This window comes from Phyllobates terribilis, unplaced genomic scaffold (assembly GCF_046119375.1).
Source record: "Phyllobates terribilis strain yellow unplaced genomic scaffold, ASM4611937v1 Scaffold_46__1_contigs__length_10046794, whole genome shotgun sequence".
Classification (NCBI taxonomy): Eukaryota; Metazoa; Chordata; class Amphibia; order Anura; family Dendrobatidae; genus Phyllobates; species Phyllobates terribilis.
In genome coordinates, this window is record NW_027362806.1 from 3,895,303 (window position 1) to 3,916,797 (window position 21,495).

The 21,495-nt window shown below is 51.8% G+C and overlaps 1 long non-coding RNA gene across 1 annotated transcript in view; it reads left to right on the plus strand.

The window, feature by feature from the left end:
- LOC141191482 (uncharacterized) overlaps window positions 1-21,495 on the plus strand; it is a 473,452-nt gene that overhangs the window by 354,857 nt on the left and 97,100 nt on the right. The gene's annotated exons all lie outside the window — the stretch shown is intronic.

Below are 21,495 nucleotides of genomic sequence, written 5' to 3' on the forward strand. Positions count from 1 at the left end.
CCCACCAAAGAGGAGACCCACCAAAGAGGAGTCCCACCGAAGAGGAGTCCCACCGAAGAGGAGACCCACCGAAGAGGAGACCGAAGAGGAGTCCCACAGAAGAGGAGACCCACCGAAGAGGAGTCCCACCGAAGAGGAGACCCACCGAAGAGGAGTCCCACCGAAGAGGAGACCGAAGAGGAGACCCACCGAAGAGGAGACCCACCGAAGAGGAGTCCCACCGAAGAGGAGTCCCACCGAAGAGGAGACCCACCGAAGAGGAGTTCCACCGAAGAGGAGACCGAAGAGTTGTCCCACCGAAGAGGAGACCCACCGAAAAGGAGACCCACTGAAGAGGAGTCCCACCGAAGAGGAGTCCCACCGAAGAGGAGTCCCACCGAAGAGGAGACCCACCGAAGAGGAGTCCCACCGAAGAGGAGACCCACCGAAGAGGAGTCCCACCGAAGAGGAGTCCCACCGAAGAGGAGACCGAAGAGGACAGAACTGCACCTTAAGATCCCTAGGGGGAAAGGGATGGCCAAAGGCCAGAAAAGACAACAATCGATCCTACAACAAAAAGGAAGAAGCAGAACCAGAACAACGTCCGCCATTACATCAACCGGTATTTGAGGGGAAAGAGGAACATCATGTGGACCATCCTGCTGGGACCTCTCTGCCGATAACATCATACGGCAATACCGGCTGGTAAGTATAAATCCACCAAAGTAATAATAGCAGGATAGTAGTTATATAGTGGTAGTATATGAGTATTAGTGTAATTTGAGTAATAATACTAGTGATAATAGTAAGAAAGTAATAAAATAACAATAGTAATAGTAGTAGGTAGAATAGCAGTGTGATCCAGGGTTCTAGGACTGATCGCCTTTTCTCGGGGTCAAGAAGGAATTTTTCCGCTGTGACACAAATTGGCTGAAGGTGTCCTGAGGTTTTTGCCTTCTTTTGGATCAACACTCTAGGTATAGGGTAGTATTAGTAGCAATAGGAAAGAAGAATAATACCGTAATAAGACATCAGGTTATTATTATTAATAAATATAAACTAGTTATATCTATAGAAAGAACAAAGAGTAAATAAAAATAATTATAGACGTAGTTCAATCAATACTGTAATATTAAATAGTTATAGAAAAGTTAGAGTAGTACTTTAATAAGAAAGCAGGACACAAGACAAAATATATAAAAAACTATATTAAAAACAACTGTAGTAGTACATTTAGTACAGTAATAGTAATTACATAACTAGTAACATAATTAGGTTTGATCCGGGGTCCTAGGACTGATTGTCTTTTCTCAGGGTCAAGAAGGAAATTTTTCCCTGTGACACAAATTGGCTGAAGGTGTCCTGGGGTTTCTGCCTTCTTCTGGATCAACACTGTAGGTATAGGGCAGTATTAGTAGTGATAGGAAAGAAGAATAATACTGTAATAAGATAGCACAATGTTAATAATAACCATATCAAATAGTTAGATTTATAAAAACAAATTAAAATAACTCCAGTAGTACAATAATTAGTGTAATATATAACTTGTAATAACATTATTAGGTTTGATCCAGGGTCCTAGGACTGATCGCCTTTTTCCGGGGTCAAGAAGGAATTTTTCCCGTGACACAAATTGGCGGTAGGTGTCCTGGAGTTTTTGCCTTCTTCTGGATCAACAGCTTTAGGCATAGGGATTTTAGTAATACCATTATTAGAATCACAAGAATAATAAAAAAATTCGAATTAAATTTTTTAATTAGTTTTATAACAGTTACAATTAATTGGATTAATGCAATAATAATAAATAGTAAAAATGGTGGTAATAACAATAAAAAAAACTAGTCCCAGTTACTAAGTTAGTGTAGTGTTAGTGTAGGGACCCATCTGAAGAGGTCGCCTTGACGTTGGCAGATGGGCTCGCACAATTTGCTCAAAATGTGTGCTAAGAACCTCATATTTCTATGTACAGGAGATCTAGCAGTAATTCCATTCAGGAGATAGATATCTGTGTACACACACACTTTGTTATATACTTTTGTGCAGCACACAGGGCAGGTATACAGGTACAGGGCGAGAGTGTTACAGTGATATTATAACTCGGCCTTAAGGATAAAATGCTGACAACTACAGGACCTGGAAACACATCCGAAACTAGACCTTGTAAGTAACTGGTTCCCAGCTAGTGGTGAATATGTACAGGGCAGTCCGGTACCAGGACCCGCTCTATAGGACACATTATCATCAGGCAGGTCCTGTCAGGGCTCTTACAAGATCTGCGGCAGAAGTGTGGCTGTATAACACATTCCTGCTCCTGCCTCAGCCTCCGACAGTGGAGCCAACCCTGACCCTGGCAGTTTAATCCACTGTATGACACAGTAGGGGGCTTCCACAGCATTTAGGCACTTTAGACAGGAGAGGGAGGCGCGATCATGGTGCCGATGAGTTTCTATGGCAGCCGAGATCTAACAATAGACCCCATGACGGCCATCTTACTGCTCCTATTAGACCCCGGCTGAGCAAAGGTCTATGAGGATGCCGGTGAGACTTATGTCGCCTGCTCTGCACATATTAGAAATGCCTAGGGCTGATTAGTTTTCCATTTGTAAATCTGATCCAGCAGCGCTGGGCTACCACTGACGTGATCAGGGCTATTGAGCTCCTAGATTGGGCAGAGGAGCTCAGTCTTCAGCAGGAGCTGGCCGAGGAGAGCGGAGCAACTTGCATGGGGCAGCTGCACAAGAAGTAACTCAAAAGGTGGAGATTTACCCGGAGACGTGGTGCCCGGGCTGTGATCTGCTGTGCAGGCTGCATAGTCGATGCCTCCTAGGACCCGAACTTCTGACTCGCCCCCTGGGCCGTGGGGCACGCGGAACCGGGCAATAGGGAGACTCTGGGAGTAGTAGTGGCGGCCCGGTCCCGCGGCTCAGGGTGGTCAGACCAATGGTAGTCTGCTGCTGTACTTTAGATAATGTCCGACTACGCCACCCGTGGATTGCGGTTATTAGGAACCGCCGCTGCAAGGCAGTCCGGTGGGGCTGATGTTACTCCCCACGGGAAGAGTGCGGCCCCAGGGCAGTGTAGTGGATGGTGGGAGTAATGGTAGTGAGAGTCCCAGTACCGGTAGTGCTGGAGGAGCGAAAGAGCACACAAACAACGTCCAATGTCTTTTACTCACAGTTCAGGTACTCCGGGTCACTTCTGTGCACGTAGTGACCGCCCGAGCCGTGCTGCGTCCACCAGGTGAGGGGCTCGGTCAACTCCCAGGCAGCTCAGGAATATGGCACAGGACCCCCTTCTTTCCTTTCTCTGGCCTGCCTCACCAGTGACCCACTTCTGTCCAGCTGCCGCGGACTTGTGCGGCTAAACGTGGGCCCCGTCCTCCGCTGTCCTATATGGTGCCTTCCTAGCAGGTTTGATGAGGTGTCGCACCAATAAATGATCACGACGACCGGTCTTTGGCTGAGGGTTGTTTCTCCTCCACCAACTTGGGATCCGGTACCCTTAATTTGCCTGACTCTTCACCCTGGATTCTCATGGGTTCTTAGGGTCCCTTCCACCTTCTTGTTCCTGAGCCCTTCTGTTTCTCTGTCTCTCCTCCGTCTTTCCTGTTCCTTCTTCTCCTCCCTTCTCATGGAGCTGGGCTCAGGTGGCACCACAGCTCCCCTTCACTTCCTCCTCGGCCTCTCACTAGGCCCTCCTGGAGTAGAGCTCCTACAGAGCCTATACTCCCTGTCTTCTCCTCTCTGGACAGAACCTAGATCTAAGATGGTGCCCACCTTTTATACCTCCCTCTGACCATGAGCCCAGGTGACCAGCAACCAATGGGCTCCTACCTACACTCAGGAACCAACCCCTATCTGCCCCTACAGCACTGGGTGTTCCACCGCCCTCCCCACTCCAGGCAGGGACATAATCGGTCGTGCCTGCACTACTGTCTAGTGGGAGCACCGTTGAGCTGTCCCTCGGAAATGGGGTGTGTGTGCTGCATGCAGCTAACTGAGCCCTGGTCCACACTCCATCCTTACCCGGGAGTGGAATATCACACCTCTGGCAGAGGTGCAATACCCCTGTAGCGGCCGAACCCTCGGGGCGCTACACTTCACCCCTAACAGGCACAGCAGAGCTCGGACGGCTGCAAGTGAACGGAGAACGGCTGATTAGTAACTGCTGCGTCTCCTGCAGCTCAGATAAGAGCCGTACAGAGCGGGGGCTCAGTAATGATGAATACGGGAAGTGTCCGCCCCTCACATATCCTATATGCGGCCTCCAGAGGTAAAGTCTCCCCTGTAACCAGCGCCTTCTCCCACCTTCTCTGCTGGCATGCTCCATTGCTTAAAGGGGATGTCTGAAGAAAACAAGTTATCACTTATCCACAGGCTCGGTGATCACTTACTGATCGTGGGGGTCTGACCGCTGCGAACCATCGTCTGATCGGGAAGGAGTGGAAAGTCAGGATTCAACTGCAGCTCCATTCATTCTCTATGGGGCTCCAGAAAAGCCGAGCTCAGGGCTTGAATGCCACATAGGGAAGGAATGGAGCGGATCCTGGAGTAATAACATGTCCTCCTCTCCTCAGCTTTCTGTCTGTGTAAGTGGCTCAGCCCTTGTCTCCCCTTCTGCACTGGCTTCTGTACTGGTCCCTGTAGACTTTCTCCTATGAGGAAGAGGAACCCCTCTGCCCTTCTGCTCTCAGTCCTCTGCGGCTTTTCCCCATCGCTCAGTGCAGCCATTATATATAATAAGGATCATTCTTGTCCGGCTTTCATCCCGCCCAGCTGACAAGGTAATAAACATGTGAGGTGGAAGGTTCACAATTATTAGATGTGTTGTGAAAAGTCTCCACAGCAAATTCAGAGAAAACTGCAGGGTGACCGCTTGTGAAACCAGCACAAAATCCAGCGGACAGCGCCTCCCTGCCCCCCGCCGGTCTCTGTATCCTGGCATTCAGCTATTCCATTTGGTGCTTATTCAGGGAGGAAAATAAAAATGTGATGTTCTTACACAGACGCCTGAAGACGCGACGTTCGCTGCGCTGACACCCAGCTGCGCTTGGTATCACAGATCCTAGAAGTGTGCATTGATGGATTCCTCCACAAGAGGCCCTCATAAGCATTCACACACCTCCACCTTCCACCTCAGACCGCCAGAGGGAGACCGTTAGGGATATATAAAGGGAAGGTGGAGCCAGGCAGCCCAGAAAGTGATTCAGAAGTTTCCTGCTCAGACACAGAAGAACTCAGTTCAGTCGAGCCAGAGCCTAGCAGTTCCTGCAGAAAGAGTTCAGTACAGTCTGTAGAGTGATTCCAGACTAGAACTCACAGAGCTCAGGATAGAGAGCTAGGAGTGTGCCGACGCTCTGAGAGCGGCGAAGAAGAGCAGTGTCCCGGCTGCAGTGTGTGTAGCCTAGTGAGGGCCCCGAGAGGGGCCGAAGGCGAGTGGAGAGTGAGTACATAGGGGGCAGAGGAGCTTAATTAGCTCACCCTGAAGCATTTACCGGACACTGGGTCCGAAGCTTACCGGGATCTCTACGACCCAGTAAAGCATAACCGGAATCCCTGGAGAACTACAGGTCCCAGTGTGGCACCCCAGGGGTCTGGTTTCCACAGTAACGGCAATGTTATGTTTGAGAGCAGGTGGGAGGTCTCTTGGTCAGGGATCCTGTGCATGCCACACCTCCTGCCCAGTCCTGGGAGGGGAAGAACTTCCCCTATATAAACCTAGGGCTGAGGCAGGGTTAGTGAGTAGAGAAGAAGTAGAGACAGAGAAGAGAAGCAGCATAGGAAGAAACAACAGGAGCTCTGTGGGAGCAGTGCTATAAGGAGTCAGGGGCTGGCAGCTGCAGAGCTCGCCCTGACTGAGAAGCTATCACCGGACCCGGAGTCCGAGGCTGTGGGGACTAACTCCTATCCAGCAGCAGAAACCGACCGGCAGGGGATTTCAGGTCCTCTGGCCAAGAAACCCGAAGGCACGGTCACACGCGTGGACCAGCACCGCCGTCGTGGAGCGGACGCCACTAGAAGGCCCCGAGTCACCGGCCATACGGGTGAGCACCACAAGGTACACTCAGGGACGTGGGCTACTTATACCCGCCTCTAGCAAGGTAGCCAGAAGAGTACAGTTAGTTTGGGAGGCCTACAACTCCGCCTGGCCAGGGGAGATCCCATCTGCTCAAGGACTGACCAGGCCCCAATCGCTAGCCAGTACTCCGGGAGGGTCTATCTTTGTCACCAGTAAAGACCCTGAACTACACCGTACCGTCTCCGAGTGGTTCCTGCTACCCCCATCATCCACGTCGGCTGCCCTGAGGCCATACCCCTCCCGTTGGGGGTGATACTATCACGCTGCACAATCCTACCACCGGCCTCAGCGGTCTACCCTGCAGCGGCAGCTCCTTCGCTGCATTCAACGGGTGGCGTAGTCGTACAACATCTACCGCTAATACAGCGCCACTTAGTCTGACTCCCTGGGCACGGACCGGGTCACCGCCACGAGACTACAACCCTCAACAGATCCGGCTCCGGGTAAGCTCCCGCGTGCGCAACGCAGCGCGACACAGGCCCAGGGGTGCGTCACCAGGATCGCTAGAGTGCTGATACGTAACAGAGCCAGGAGACACATAGGCCTCGCAAGCTGAGGAGCGTGTACTCCAAGAAAAGGCCCTACCACAAGGTCAGCCAGCGCAGGACAGAGACAAAGTTAGGCCTAGCTCCAGGCAGGTCAGAAACTTACTACGCAGAGGCAAGAAACAGGAGGCCCTACACCCGCTCATTGGGGAGGATCCTGATATGCACCCTTCACCCTACAGTGCTCCAGGATGTGCCTGACTTTCCATCAGTAAAAGGTACTGAAGTGACTACCGTGTCCGTCCCCGTTCTTGCTCTGACCCGGCTGGGTCTCGCCTGTCCTGCATTCCCCTTGCATACGCTGTCCTGAGGCCTAGCTCCACCTGTGGGGAGCTATACCATCGAGCTGCCTTATCACCGGCCTCAGTGGACTGCCGCAGCGCTGGTGATTATCATCAGAAACCACAGGTGGCGTCACGAACTTTCATAAAATGAACAAACAACCACCCTTTTAAAGAGTGACCCCAGGGTACGGGCCCGGGAGCCGACCACCGCGACATCCCCAAGGCCAGGCAAAGGCCCGGGTACCGAGTCATCCCCATCCCCTGGGCTGGTCACTGCTTTTCATCATCCATGTTGGGCTGTTGTACGACGTGTGGACTACTCTGCTTGTTGGATTCTTGCATTACCACAAACACTGCCTTTATTTTGTGATTTCTGTGCCGCTTCCCATTTCTATTGGCAGCGTGATATACCAGCACGTGAGGGCTGCCACAATCATGTGTCAATAGGTTATTGATGGAGGCCGTGATACAGAGACCGTCCTGGACCAGGGAGGAGTTGGTACAGAAGCACCTAGAGAGGGGGGTACAGGGGCTTCATTTCAATTTTAAAACTTAGCTGGATTGTGTTTAGCTACAAGACTGGAAAGAAAAATAGAAAAAAAAATTAAGATTTTATTATTTGGCAAAATCATCCATCAGAGGTTTGGCCACTACCAAAAAGTTTTTGATGAACTTACAGTAGCAGCTGGCGAAACCCAAAAAACTTTGTAACGCCTTTAAGTCCTGAATATAATACCAATCCAGTACCGTCCGGACTTTTGCCAGATCCATGCAAAAAACAGTGAATGATAAGAAATAACCCAAAAAAGGGACCTCCTGAATGGAGAACATAAATTATTTGTCAAACCAGAGAAATGTATTATCTTTGAGTATCTGTAAGACCTGCCTGACATGTACCTGATGTGATACGAGGTGAATAAATTAGACTGTGGGGACCCCCAACGAAACCCCGACGCTCAGCCCCCCTACCGCCACCCCTTCCTTAACAATACAATAATGTAACTCTTACAACTGGATGGGTGAGGATCGGTCACAGCTTTATTAACTCTTTAACTCATTCCATTAGAAAGGCATTTTATTTCCAAAAATAATTCCGCTTGTTGCAGCATGCCCTGTGTCTCCACACCGGCAAGTTGGCCAACAAGAGTAACTTTCCAACATGTCCTTTCTATTTCAGGCCAAGGAGGATCCTGCGTACTCGTATGCAGGACTCAGACCCCCACCCATCATCATTAACGCTTGCTCCACTCCTTCCTGGAGTCCTGACAGGAATATGTCCAGTCCAATATCCGTTAAATGAACACCGTCAGGCCATATGAGGCCAGCTTTATCTCCTTCCAGTTCTCGGTGTCTTATCACTACACCACCTCTTTCCTTTAAAAATCTTGCCATCCGAATATTTATTAGCCGCCTTGTCCGTTCGATGGCTGCACTGTCTCGCGCACCTCGCCATACCGTTCTCGGCACAATCTCTGACCATATTATAGTTAGTTTACTAAAAAATGCTCTGAAGCACTCAGTGTCTAGCTTCATTATTGCCATTAGTTCTGCGCTCTTGTAATGACCGAAGTCGTTTCCCCCAGCGTGTATAGCTAAGATAACCGGACCTGTTGCTTCTCTCTCTATGTTGATTACCTCCATTAGTACCTGTGGCCATCGCAGGCCTCTAATACCTCTCCAGTTGAAATATGTGTCATGAAACCCCATATTCCTCCCGCCTGGGCGGACTGTCGCCCTTTTTTCTGCCCAGTATATGTACGAGTGGCCTATCACCCACACTGTTGGCTTATCGTCACCTATAAAAGAAACAAACCACATTAGGATAACAAGTCCTGTCTTATGTATCTCGCAAAACACGCGGATCGCCATCTGCCTATCCTCTGCACTTCCGTTTCTGACAGTCCTGCTCTAGCTGCTTCCGTGGCCGCGCCTATGCGGAATGAGTGTGTCCCGTAATCTTTGGGGTGGTTCCCTGCTGATGTTAGGCATTTATTAAATATAAATTGGAACTGGTATCTTGATAATGGAGTTCCATCAATGTGTGATAGGAAGAAATTACTTTGTGGCCTGATGGCTGCATATGTTCTTTCTATTGTTACCGGACACAGTGTACTGTTTGTGGGTTTTAGAAGCACCCAAGTGCCCTTGCCCGCTGGGTCTGTTTTGGATTTGCGTATGCGTAGGCATATTGCATTATTGGCTATGACTACGTCCTGGTGTAATAAGCCTCCACTGGTGGTGATTTTGGATCGAGGGACTAATTCGCTTATGTGTAGCGCCCTGAAAAAGGCGATCACAAATGCAGTAGACAGTAGTGTTGCTTCAAATTGTGAGTGGCATGTTAATGGTGTTAGGGATATGATTTTTGAGAGCAGATTTAGTGACACAGGACGTCTGCACTCCTGACTTGGCTGACCTCTTTTCCACCCTTTTAAGGCTTGACTGATGATGAATCTTTTTGTCACATCTCCCCAATTCAGTAGTTGGAAATGAAATGCTACTCCGGTCCACCACCGCTGCGCTGACGCCCCTGATATTCCCCTCATCATTAGCTGGTGGAGAAATTCTATGGTTACATCTAGTCTGGCTTGTTCACATTGGTCAACCCGTCTGCCTGCTACTAGTCGTGTCCAGTCTTGCCATGCCTTACCGTATGCTTTCCACATTGACGGGGCGACTGACGCTCTGATTAATGGCATCAGCTGTTCGCCACTAGATCCCATAGGGAGGGTGGGCAACTGGTGCCCGACGGGTGGGCGTTGGGGAGGAGCTCTCTGAAAACCTGCCAATTGAATTGCGATAAAGCGTTAGCAGCAGCGTTAGATCCCCCCCTCCACATTGTGGCTAGCGCGGACCCATACATTGTGTTTTAGGCACAGGAATGCTAGCCGGCGTAGTAGGCCTAGCACTGGGAGAAACGATGATGCCATCTTATTAATGCAGTGCGCTAGGCTGGTGTTATTTGTTATGAAGCGTATATTTTTGTTCGCTAGGTACGTGCCCCATATTTCTTTGGCTACCACTATTGGGAAGAGTTCCAGGAGTGTCTGTTTTTTTGTTAACCCTTGTTCAGACCAATACGGAGGCCATAAGCCTGTGCACCACTGGTTATCTAGTATCGCTGCATATCCGCCCACTTCTGCTGCCCCGGTGAATAATGTTAGTTCAATGTTGGACTGTTCTGCTGACATAAATAACGTGTGACCATTGAATGATTGTAAGAAGGTTTTCCACACCTCTAAGTCCGCCCGAAGCTGCCTGCTGATTCTGATTCTATGACTCGGTTTTAATGCACGTTTTGTTGCAAAGGATAAACGACAAGAAAAAACCCTTCCGACTGGCATCACCTGGCTCGCGAACACGAGGAGACCTAGTGACACTTGCATCTGTTGTAGTGTTACTTTCCGTACTGTGCAAAATCCCTCGAGGTGTAGTGTTTTTTGTATTTTTTCTGTTGGAAGGTGGGATAACCTTGCTGTGGTGTCGATTTCGATGCCTAAGAACGATAGCTTTGTTGTGGGGCCTATGGTTTTTGTAGGGCATAATGGGACTCCGAACCGTCGAGAGATGTTTGTGAATTCATTAAGTAATGATTGGCATTGATTTGAGTCTTTGGGTCCGACGAATAGGAAGTCATCTAGGTAATGTGTGACGGACCTATTGCCGGTTTTGTACCTCAACACCCATTCTAGGAAGGAACTGAATAGTTCGAAGTAATAACAGATATTGAACAACCCATTGGGAGGCAAGTGTCGTAGAAGTATTCATTGTCCATTTGGCATCCCAGCAGGTGGTAGCAATTTGGGTGCACCGGTAGTAGGCGAAAGGTGGATTCTATGTCGGATTTAGCGAGCAGCACTCCGGGCCCCGCATCGCGTACTAACATTACTGCTCTGTCGAACGACGCGAAGGAGACCGAGGCGTCTTCAGACGAAATACCATCATTTACAGACTCTCCTTTTGGGTAAGATAAATGATGGATAAGCCGGAATGAACCTGGCTCTTTTTTGGGGATTATTCCCAGAGGGGAAACTCTTAGGTTACTGAATGGTGGTGTTGGGAAAGGGCCCGCCACTCTGCCTAGAGCTACTTCTTTTTGTATTTTTTGCCTAAGTATTTCAGGGTGCTCTTTTGCAGATTTAAGGTTATTTGCAAAGGTGGGCGATTTATTAAGTTTGAAAGGGATGAAAAAAAACGTATGTGAAACCAAAACGTAACTGTCCCGCTGCGTCTTTCTTAGGATATTGGTCTAGCCAGGGGCCCATCGCGTTTACGCTCACCGGGGTCCTTGGATTCTGACTGTGGGAGTTTAATTGATAATTTGCTTGCGGGATGAGAACATCTTGCCGCGGGGTGGGCTGCACCGCAGGCTGAGCATTCATGTTTGTGACGCGCCCCCTGGGCCAGTGCTGTAGTGCGGCGCACGTGTGCGCGGGGGAATACCCGGAGCCGGATCCGATGGGGGTAGTAGTCTCCGAGTGGCGGGGACCCGGTCCGTGCCCAGGGTGGTCAAACTAAGTGTGTGGCAGTCTTTGTAGATGTTGTTTAAGTGTCGACTACGCCACCCGTTGATTTGCGGTCGCAAGGCCGCCGCTGCAGAACAGTCCGCTGAGGCCGGTGGTATGTGTGCAGCAATGGTGGTATAACCCCCAACGGGAGAGGTATGGCCTCAGGGCAGCTGGTGCGGGTGAAGGGAGTGATAGAAAGGGCGTCCCGGTACCTTTAGTGCTGGTAGTGCGATGGAACACAGAGACTGATTGCAGTTTTCAATGCTTTACTCACAGATGTTATCAGTGTCAGTCCTGCAGGTGATGACGACCCGAGCCGTGCTGCGTCCACCAGGTACTGGGCTCGACCAACCCCCAGGCAGTTCCAGAGTGTGACCTTGAACTCCTTTCTCCGTTCCTTTCTCTGGCCGTCCCCACTAGGGACCCACCCATGTCCAGCTTCCTCGGGCCTTCTGGTGGCGAAACCTATCTCCGGTTTCCCTGACCCTATGTGGCGTGCCTTCGTGGTGAGTGTAGTGAGTGGTCGCGCCAAGACGTGGCCACGACCTCCGGTTCCTGGCTGAGGATAAGTGGCCTCCACCAGTTCGGGATCCGGTACCCTGATCTGCCAACCCTTCACCCGCTGACTCCTAGCGTGTTCGGGTTCCCTCTTCCTTCATGTCTCTGGGCCTTTCTCCAGGTTCCATTCCTTCCTTGTTCCTTTCCTCTTGTCTTTCTCTCTCTTGCTCCCTTCAGGAGCAGCACCCAGACAGGGCTGCTGCTCCCTGTCACTACTCTTCTCCTCTTCTTCTGTCTGACTGAACTCAACTCCTAAGATGGTGCCCACCTTTTATACTCCCTCTGACACCCGAGCCCAGGTGACTAGCCACCAATGGGCTCCTTCCTATGCCCAGAGTCCGTCCCCTCTCTGCTCCTGCACCACTGGGATATTCCTCCCCCCCTCCCACTCCAGCCAGGGACAGACGCTATCGTACCTGCACATTTATCTGGTGGGAGTACCGTTGATCTGTCCCCCAGAAATGGGATGTATGTGGTGCATGCAGCTAACTGAGTTCTAGTCCACACTCCATCCTTACCCGGGAGTGGAATACCACACCTCTGGTTCGAGGTGCAATACCCCTGTAGCAGCCGAGCCCTCGGGGTGCTACATTCCCCCCTGGTAAACCACAGCACGTCCTCGGGCTGAAATAGAGTAAAAACAATTTTTAAAGTGTACGTACACATAAAACACATCAACTTTCATCCATCCCTTTATGGGAGGTTTTCTCAACAGCTGGCTAATGCCACCGGAACTCTTTTACAAAAACACTATGTAAAACTTTGGCATCATATCAAATTTCACATTAAGGCATTCTCAAATAAAACATTCTTGAATTCTCGGGTTCTTGGGATCTTGGGATCTGGCCGCTCTCAGTCTTCGGCCAGGTAGAGGGAAGGGATGACCGCTCTCAGTCCTCGGTCAGGTTAGGGATTAGGGCAAAAATAGGCAACAGTTCTCTTTCTGTCCCAACGGGGACCACACTCTTAGTGGAAACAGTCCCACAACAGTCCTTATACCCGGTCGGGTAACTATTTACATCTCCTCTTTTACCGTTTACGATTACCGGTGTGCTCCACACGCTCCTTTCTCTTCCTCAGGTTCAGACCCGTCCGGGCCCTCTTTCTCCTCCTCCTCCTGGTACGATTGCTCCTCTTCTTCCTTGACCCGGTGGACATGAAGGGCGTACCACCCCTTCACTCCCTTATGCCTGGTATAGGTGACGGTATCTCCAGGCACCAGGTCCCATCCACTGTGCCCCTCCGGTAGGTGGGACTCTACGTCGCTCCTGTTTACAAACACCTGGCTTATGGTCTTCGGGTCTTAGATGATGCCCCAGCCACATGCCATGTGAAACTTAACAACAGTCCCGGTGACTCGGGGACCGTGAGCTGTACGGGGGGGTCCTGGCGGGTCCTTGTCTTCTGCTCCACGTTTTTAATGTGGAGCCACTCCTCCTTCACTTTCCTCTCTCTCCGCTCCCGCTCAAACGTTGCCAGTTGTTGGCGGCAGGTCTCATAGCGCCGGGCGGCGCCCGCCCGGGTCTCCTGAGTGAACCCCATCAGGTCTTCTCCAGTGGGGTCCCCCTCGAATTGGGCGTCCTCCAGCGGGGTGAAGAGAGGTCCACGGGCTCCGGAGCTGGGATTAGCGGTTCATCTGGGGCCCTTGCTCCTACGGGATGACTCTTCCTGGAGCGGGGGTTGGTGTACTCAGGCGGCCAGACGAATGGTGTCCCATCCGGGCAGGTGTGCTGCTCATACAGGTCTTTCCCCAATGATGGCACGACTGGGGGCCCCGGCTGGGGTGCAGCGCCCGCGGGCACTCGGCCTTTTAACCAGGCCGGTGACTTTCTGATCGTGCCCGGTGTTGGGGAGCACGGTTCAGGGCGAGGCTCCGCTGCAGAGCTTGCTGCTGGAGGGCTGACTACTGGTGGTGGAGGTACGGTGGGCGGTGCAGCACCCAGAGCTTCGGGTCCCGCGGCGGGAGGTAGGGGCAGGTCCGCGGCCTCAGGGCCCGGAGTAACGGCGTTCCCCTTACTTGTCGTTGCGGCCTCCCCCGCGGCGTCGTCCCCGGCCTCCGGTCCGCTTCTGCTGCCTCTCGGGATCGACGCGGTGCTGGATGGTGGCTGCACCTCCGGTTGGCAGGTCAGCGTGCGCCGGGTCAACTCCTCCTTCCACCCGGCGAGCACGTCTCGTTGCGCCCAGATCATCCTCCTGTTCAGCTCTTCCAGCGCGGCCTGCGCGTACTCCGGTTCTTCCTTCTGGAGCACCGCTAGCAGCTCTGCAATCTGGTATGGCGGCTGTGGCGGTGAAGCTCTCCTCCGTATCCGACATCCTCCTCCCCCCTAGTGGACCGCGGCCTACTTCGCGATGATCCTCTTCCGTAGGCCGCGGCTCCGCAGTGGATCGTCAGGGTTGAGGACCTTCCGTCGCGCTCCTGTGACGTCGGCGTCGCTGGGCTCCCTCCAGGACCTGACGCAACGTCCGGACGTGAGGCGGGGCTTCAATTCTCACGGGCTTTCGGAGTCCACACCCCTCTTCTTCCCGCGCGGCGTCCTCAAGATGGCGTCCAACGGCGGGAAAACTCCACGGAAGGCGGGAAGAAGGCTGAAAATGGCGCCGGATGGCGGGAATCTTCACCGATGGCGGGAAGAAGGCTGAAGATGGCGCCGGATGGCGGGAATCTTCACCACAGGTAAGTTTAAAAGTCTCTTTTTCAGGCACGCAGTACCCGGTGGTTACGGGCACGAGATCCTGCCGACTACGCCAAAGTTGACGCGCCCCCTGGGCCAGTGCTGTAGTGCGGCGCACGTGTGCGCGGGGGAATACCCGGAGCCGGATCCGATGGGGGTAGTAGTCTCCGAGTGGCGGGGACCCGGTCCGTGCCCAGGGTGGTCAAACTAAGTGTGTGGCAGTCTTTGTAGATGTTGTTTAAGTGTTGACTACGCCACCCGTTGATTTGCGGTCGCAAGGCCGCCGCTGCAGAACAGTCCGCTGAGGCCGGTGGTATGTGTGCAGCAATGGTGGTATAACCCCCAACGGGAGAGGTATGGCCTCAGGGCAGCTGGTGCGGGTGAAGGGAGTGATAGAAAGGGCGTCCCGGTACCTTTAGTGCTGGTAGTGCGATGGAACACAGAGACTGATTGCAGTTTTCAATGCTTTACTCACAGATGTTATCAGTGTCAGTCCTGCAGGTGATGACGACCCGAGCCGTGCTGCGTCCACCAGGTACTGGGCTCGACCAACCCCCAGGCAGTTCCAGAGTGTGACCTTGAACTCCTTTCTCCGTTCCTTTCTCTGGCCGTCCCCACTAGGGACCCACCCATGTCCAGCTTCCTCGGGCCTTCTGGTGGCGAAACCTATCTCCGGTTTCCCTGACCCTATGTGGCGTGCCTTCGTGGTGAGTGTAGTGAGTGGTCGCGCCAAGACGTGGCCACGACCTCCGGTTCCTGGCTGAGGATAAGTGGCCTCCACCAGTTCGGGATCCGGTACCCTGATCTGCCAACCCTTCACCCGCTGACTCCTAGCGTGTTCGGGTTCCCTCTTCCTTCATGTCTCTGGGCCTTTCTCCAGGTTCCATTCCTTCCTTGTTCCTTGTTCCTTTCCTCTTGTCTTTCTCTCTCTTGCTCCCTTCAGGAGCAGCACCCAGACAGGGCTACTGCTCCCTGTCACTACTCTTCTCCTCTTCTTCTGTCTGACTGAACTCAACTCCTAAGATGGTGCCCACCTTTTATACTCCCTCTGACACCCGAGCCCAGGTGACTAGCCACCAATGGGCTCCTTCCTATGCCCAGAGTCCCTCCCCTCTCTGCTCCTGCACCACTGGGATATTCCTCCCCCCCTCCCACTCCAGCCAGGGACAGACGCTATCGTACCTGCACATTTATCTGGTGGGAGTACCGTTGATCTGTCCCCCGGAAATGGGATGTATGTGGTGCATGCAGCTAACTGAGTTCTAGTCCACACTCCATCCTTACCCGGGAGTGGAATACCACACCTCTGGTTCGAGGTGCAATACCCCTGTAGCAGCCGAGCCCTCGGGGTGCTACATTTGTATCTGCATAAGGCGTAGAATGTCCCTCATTGTACTGCCAGCAGGCCCCTAGTCTACGTACTACCACTGAATTTTGGCCTGCTGTTGTCTGTTGTCCTGTAGCCGTTGTTGGAAAGGGATGGTGTTTCTGTGACAGCATTAATCGCAACCATACGTCTGTAGCTTTTACCCCCCAGCCTAGCTGTGGTTGCAGGGCCAACCGCCTCCGGAACTCTTCATCGTAGCGCCACCATGCTGAACCGTCGTGGGCTTTGTACAAGTTATACACCGTATCCTGGTATATGAATAGTTCCGAGTAGCGTTCCGGATGCTTTTGGCCCATGATGCAACCCAGCACAGAAAACGCCTGTAACCAGTTACTCATCGTCATTGCAACCTTTTGTCTGTTTCTGTCGAATGGTCTGTCGGCTATCCTTTTCTCTTTGTCTATAGTATGTTGGTCAGCAGTTACAAGTGACCAAATGTCGATGTAGTCATTATTCCATATTTTAATTCTGGTTTCCTCGTCTATGTGTGAGCCCAATGGGCTTATCCCTCAAAAGAATGCGTCCTTGTGTACGCTGGCTAATGGTGGAGTTGTTTTAGTAGAATTATGTATAGCGCCTGGTGGCACGGATAGTTGTTTGACTATGGCCTTAAGGGCCGCTATTAAGTTGGTGTTACTATTTCCCATTTCAGTTATACTTATATTACACGCACCCATTCCTGCGGCTGGAGGAGGGACTCCGATGTGTGGAGGGACTCTGACACCTGTCTCGCTCGGGGTGAGCGGCGTGCCTCTGCTCGTAGACCTGCGTGAAATCGTTGTATCGTGCAGACTGTAAGCTCTGGAGGGTGCCATTGTATCGTTTCTGTCCCTCGGAGGACGGGATCGGTGCAAGCGGCTGTTGGGGCTCGACGATGCGCTCGACATCTCTGATGCAGAGGATGGTGAGCGCCACCTTGAGGACTGCGACCTGTGACCCCTCCTGTGGGATGCCGATCTCCGCTTTGCTTGTGACGACCGCTTCCTTCGCCGGTGACTTGTGTGCGATGGCATAGATCTGTCGTCGGAGGAACTACAGCGACTTCGCCTAGAGTGAGTACGCCTGGAGTCTCTGTGTCCCTGAGGGTGTATGGGGGGGTTCTGCGCAGTTTACATGTGTCCCGCCGGGACATGTCGGTGCTATTTGTGGCCAGGGCGATGCTATAGCAGTGTCAAGCGCGTGCGTCGCTGCGCTATTATAGGGGTATATGGGGAGGCGAGGATGGTCGCTGAAGTGTTTAGGGTCCGTATCGTGTCCATCAGGGGGGTATTGATACTGTGACTGTGCGCTGGATGGGCTGCGGTGATTACAGGGCCGCAATGTCCCCTGGATGTGTAGTGTCACGTGTTCTGTTTTGGGAACTTTTTCTTTTATTTTTAATAGGAGTTTTTCTGTGGGGGATTGTTTGGGGGGGAAGCAGAGCACAGCCCCCGGCAGAGGATTCCTGTCCGGAGCTCTGCTCTGCCACAGCCCCTGCTGTGTGTTGAGGGGGCGGGGAATGGTTACTAAGTGGCCCGCAGCTTCTTCTGTGAGGCTGCGGGGTGCTGTGCCTAAAGCGCTCTGGAGGACGGGAGTGCCTGCTGGACCTCCGCCCTCCAGGGCGCTCCTCGGCAGGATGCGGGACGGGAGTGTTAACAGGGGTGGGGAACAACAGGCTCTATGCTGTCTCCAGCGCCGGCGGCAGGCAGGAGACCTGAATCCCCTCTGAGCCCGCCGCCGACATGGAAGACAGCCGGCATTCATTTATTAGTGCAGCGGAGCCCTGCGCCCGCTGTGAGTGAGGCGCAGGGTCCACCGCAGCACTAGCTTCAGCTTCCTGCTCCGCCCCGCAGCTTTCTGGACTGGGGTGCGTGACCTGCGGGGTCACGTGGGGCGGACATGCGCCCCGCACATGCGCATCGAGCGCTTCCTGCCCTCCAGCTCCGCCTCCCCCAACATGCCTCTCCGGCCTAGTGGAGTCGCGCCCGCAGCACTACCGCAGCCACCTGCCGTCCCGCGCCGGGTTGAGTGGCCCGATGAACACTGTAAAGTTGTGCAGATGCGGCGGTCGGGTGAGGACGGGGATCGGGACCAGGCCGCGGAAGTAATGCAGCCCCCCGTTCCAGATGACCCGACCGCCGTGGAGGGGACCGTTGTATCGTGGGCAATTGGAGTGGGTGAGTATGCCCAAGTGGTGAGGGGACTGGGACTGGGGAATATGATGTTCCCATAAGGGGTTGAGGGCCAGGGGCAGGGTGATCTGGGGATTTAGAGCTTGGGCCAGGGGGATGAGCGCTGAGCCCCGATATGAGAGCCTGTAACCAGCGCTCGCCCCCCTGTGCAAACCCAGCCTGGAGGGCCTCAGCAATCTGACCTGATCCTGAAATCTCCATGAAGTTCGACTCCGGGACCAGCAAAGAAAGGAAGTAACGTGGGATGTCCCGGTGTTTATGTATCCATGGGACGGCTTGTAGCAGCCGTCCCTTTCGCTTCATTGGATCCTTCTGGGGGCTTCAGGATCACTGGTCAGTAAGGGGCAGCGAAGGGGGGGTCACCAATCGCCACGGCCCAGGGAGGGGCCACCACAGTCAGTGACTCCCTCCTTATTTAGTATGGAGTCTACCATTATGTCATCAAGATGGGTTTGTTGTGATCTACCTGCCAGATGAGTAAAAATGGGAGCATTAGTCAACCCAAATGCCATCACAAGGTTTTCATAGTGCCCCTCAGGAGTATTTAAGGCCGTCTTCCACTCATCTCCTCAATGTGAATGAGATTATAAGCCCCCCTGAGGTCTAGTTTCATCAAATTGTAGGAACCAAATGGTTTTCTAAAGAGGTCTGGGATGAGAGGGAGAGGATATGCATCCCAGACCGTAATCTGATTAAACTCGCAAAAATCAAGGCAGGGGCGCAACCCCTAGTTTGTTTGTTTTTTGACAAAGAAAAACCCCACTGCAATGGGAGATGAAGAACGTCTTATATGGCCCTTTGGTAGACTTTCAGTGATCTAATTTTTCATGGCCTGCCTCTCTGAACCAGAGATATTATATAACCTGCTTTTTTGGCAGCTTGGCCCCAGGAATAATATTACCGATGCAATCATAAGGATGATGGGGAGGAAGTTCTTGACACCCCTGTTCAGAAAACACATTCCTGAAATCAGACCCACCGTGGCTATCCGAGTGACCAAGCAGTGTTCTTGGCAATACTCGCTCCATTTTACCACCTCCCGAGTCTGCCAGTCTACGGCTAAGTGCCCACGATGCAGAAGTGCTCCGGATTTTTCCTGAGCGTTTCTGCATCTCCCTGGCAGAAAAAAATGCATGCGGATTTTACATGTGTTTTTCCTGCCAGGGACAAGCGTAAGTGAAGTGTTTTTTCACATGCATTTCCGCATGCGGGTTGTCAAGCGCTTTCTAAGCGATTTTAGCATCACTTGGAAAGTGCTTGACAACTTGGTCACACTATATAAATACGTGCAACCGGCATGGATTTATATAGTGTGACCAAGTTAATAGTTGAAGAAAAAAGATTAAAAATGGTAAAAAAAACATTTTACTTACCTTCTGATGGCCCCTGGTCTCTTGTATGGCTCACGGTGGTGTGAAAGGACCTTTCATGACGTCATTTAGTCATGTGACAAGTCACGCGACCGCCGACGAGCCGTACAAGAGACTGGACGCAGCGGAGAAAAGACCGGGGGCCATCAGAAGGTAAGAATAATGTATTTTTTCTTGTCTTTTTTTTTTTTTTTTACAGGTACCATGGTACCCGGGTCTGGAGGAGAGTCTCCTCTTCTCCAGACCCGGGTACCATCCGCACGTTGAATCGCTTAATATCCGCATGTGCACATGTAGTCATGCGGATATTAAGCGATTCAATGCAAGTCAATGGAGGTAAAACGTCGCGATTACGCAAAATAATTGGTAGTGCTGCGGATTTTTCCGCACTGATAATGAGCAGCGGAAATTTCCGCAGCATGTGCACAGCACATGCGGATTATCATTGGGGAACATTGCAGACCTTCTACCAAGCGTTTAAGCGTTTCTGCAATGGAATTGCCACTGCGGAAACGCTTAAAAGATAAAGTGGGCACACAACCTACCACAGGATTGTGCAGCGTAAACCAAGGTAGTCTAAGGACCACAGGAGAGGGCAAGCCCTCTAGCACATAACAGTCAATAAATTTTGAGTGCAAGGCCCCTACCTGCAGATGTAGCACACGAGCGACAAGAGTAAAATACCCCTAGCTCAAGGGTGCAGAGTCAATGGCGATTATGGGTGTTGAGCCAGAAAATTTATGAGGTTTGAGGTCCTGATCGGACCTAGCGTCGATCAAAATAAACCCCGCCCCACTGTCCAGAAAGGCAGAAATTACCACCATACTTTTGCCAAGATGGATCTTGGACGGTAAAAAAAAAAATTGTGACCTATCCACAGAGGAAATAAGTACACCCCCGAGTTGCCAATTCACCACGCAACTCGGGCGCCTTAGTTTTCCGGTGGGTGTTTAGGAATTTAGGAAAGACACACACACACACACACACTCCCCCTTTCCACCAAACTACAGTTGGACCAACAGAACAAGTCGCCACACCCAACAGAATGGGTTCCTCAGTTAACTCAAACCTCGGTGCCCTTGACCCCAGGCCCCCTGCAAATTGGAGTGTCTCCTTATGTCTCTGGCAAAGACAGTGGTTAACACACAAACGCCTCTTCAAAACAACCAACACCTCCGACTCCAGAACTAGGCAGCATAAATCTAACACTGGCAATCCAAGATTGCCAGAGGCGAGTATATATAGGAGAGGGGAAAGGCCAACACTGAACAGCTGAGACCATCAATGCTGGAAAGCTCTAGCAGCTCTCAACTGAACAGATTAACCTTTGCACTGCTAGCAGCAACCTTCACGGTTTAATATGATAGTGAAGTGCTTCTAATCAGTGCAGGAGCTCAGACGCCGCAGTCTTCTGGCCCCTCTAGTTACGGTAAACCCGTGGTACCTGGATTCCAGCGATGTGTCACTTACTGAGCTGCTTGATGCAGTGTTGATAAAATCCCTTTATTAGCTGCAGATGTTCTGCCTATGCACAGGGTACACAGAAAGCTGTCAATCAGTGGTGCGGGTGGGGCTATATATAGAGCTCATGAATGTGGAGGACTACATGGTAGCAGGTTTACTAGTCCTTGAGTGATAAAACTAAAACAAGCAGCCAGTTATTGACACATGGCTGGAATCAGAGTCTCTGTCTTTATATAATCAGAATCTAATAAGAGTATAGATGCAAGTGTACAATAAATCTGGAAGAATAAAGAAGTAATCAGTATATCATAAATTATATCTACCCTACAGGTAGCATATGCATTATAATTACATACAGCGTCACTAAGGAAAAGTACTTCATTTGCGTCGACCACCAATAATTCACCTTGGCAAGCAGAAAGGGACCTTGAAACTTCGTAGATAAAATCAACATGACCCTACAAAAGTACAAAAACGTT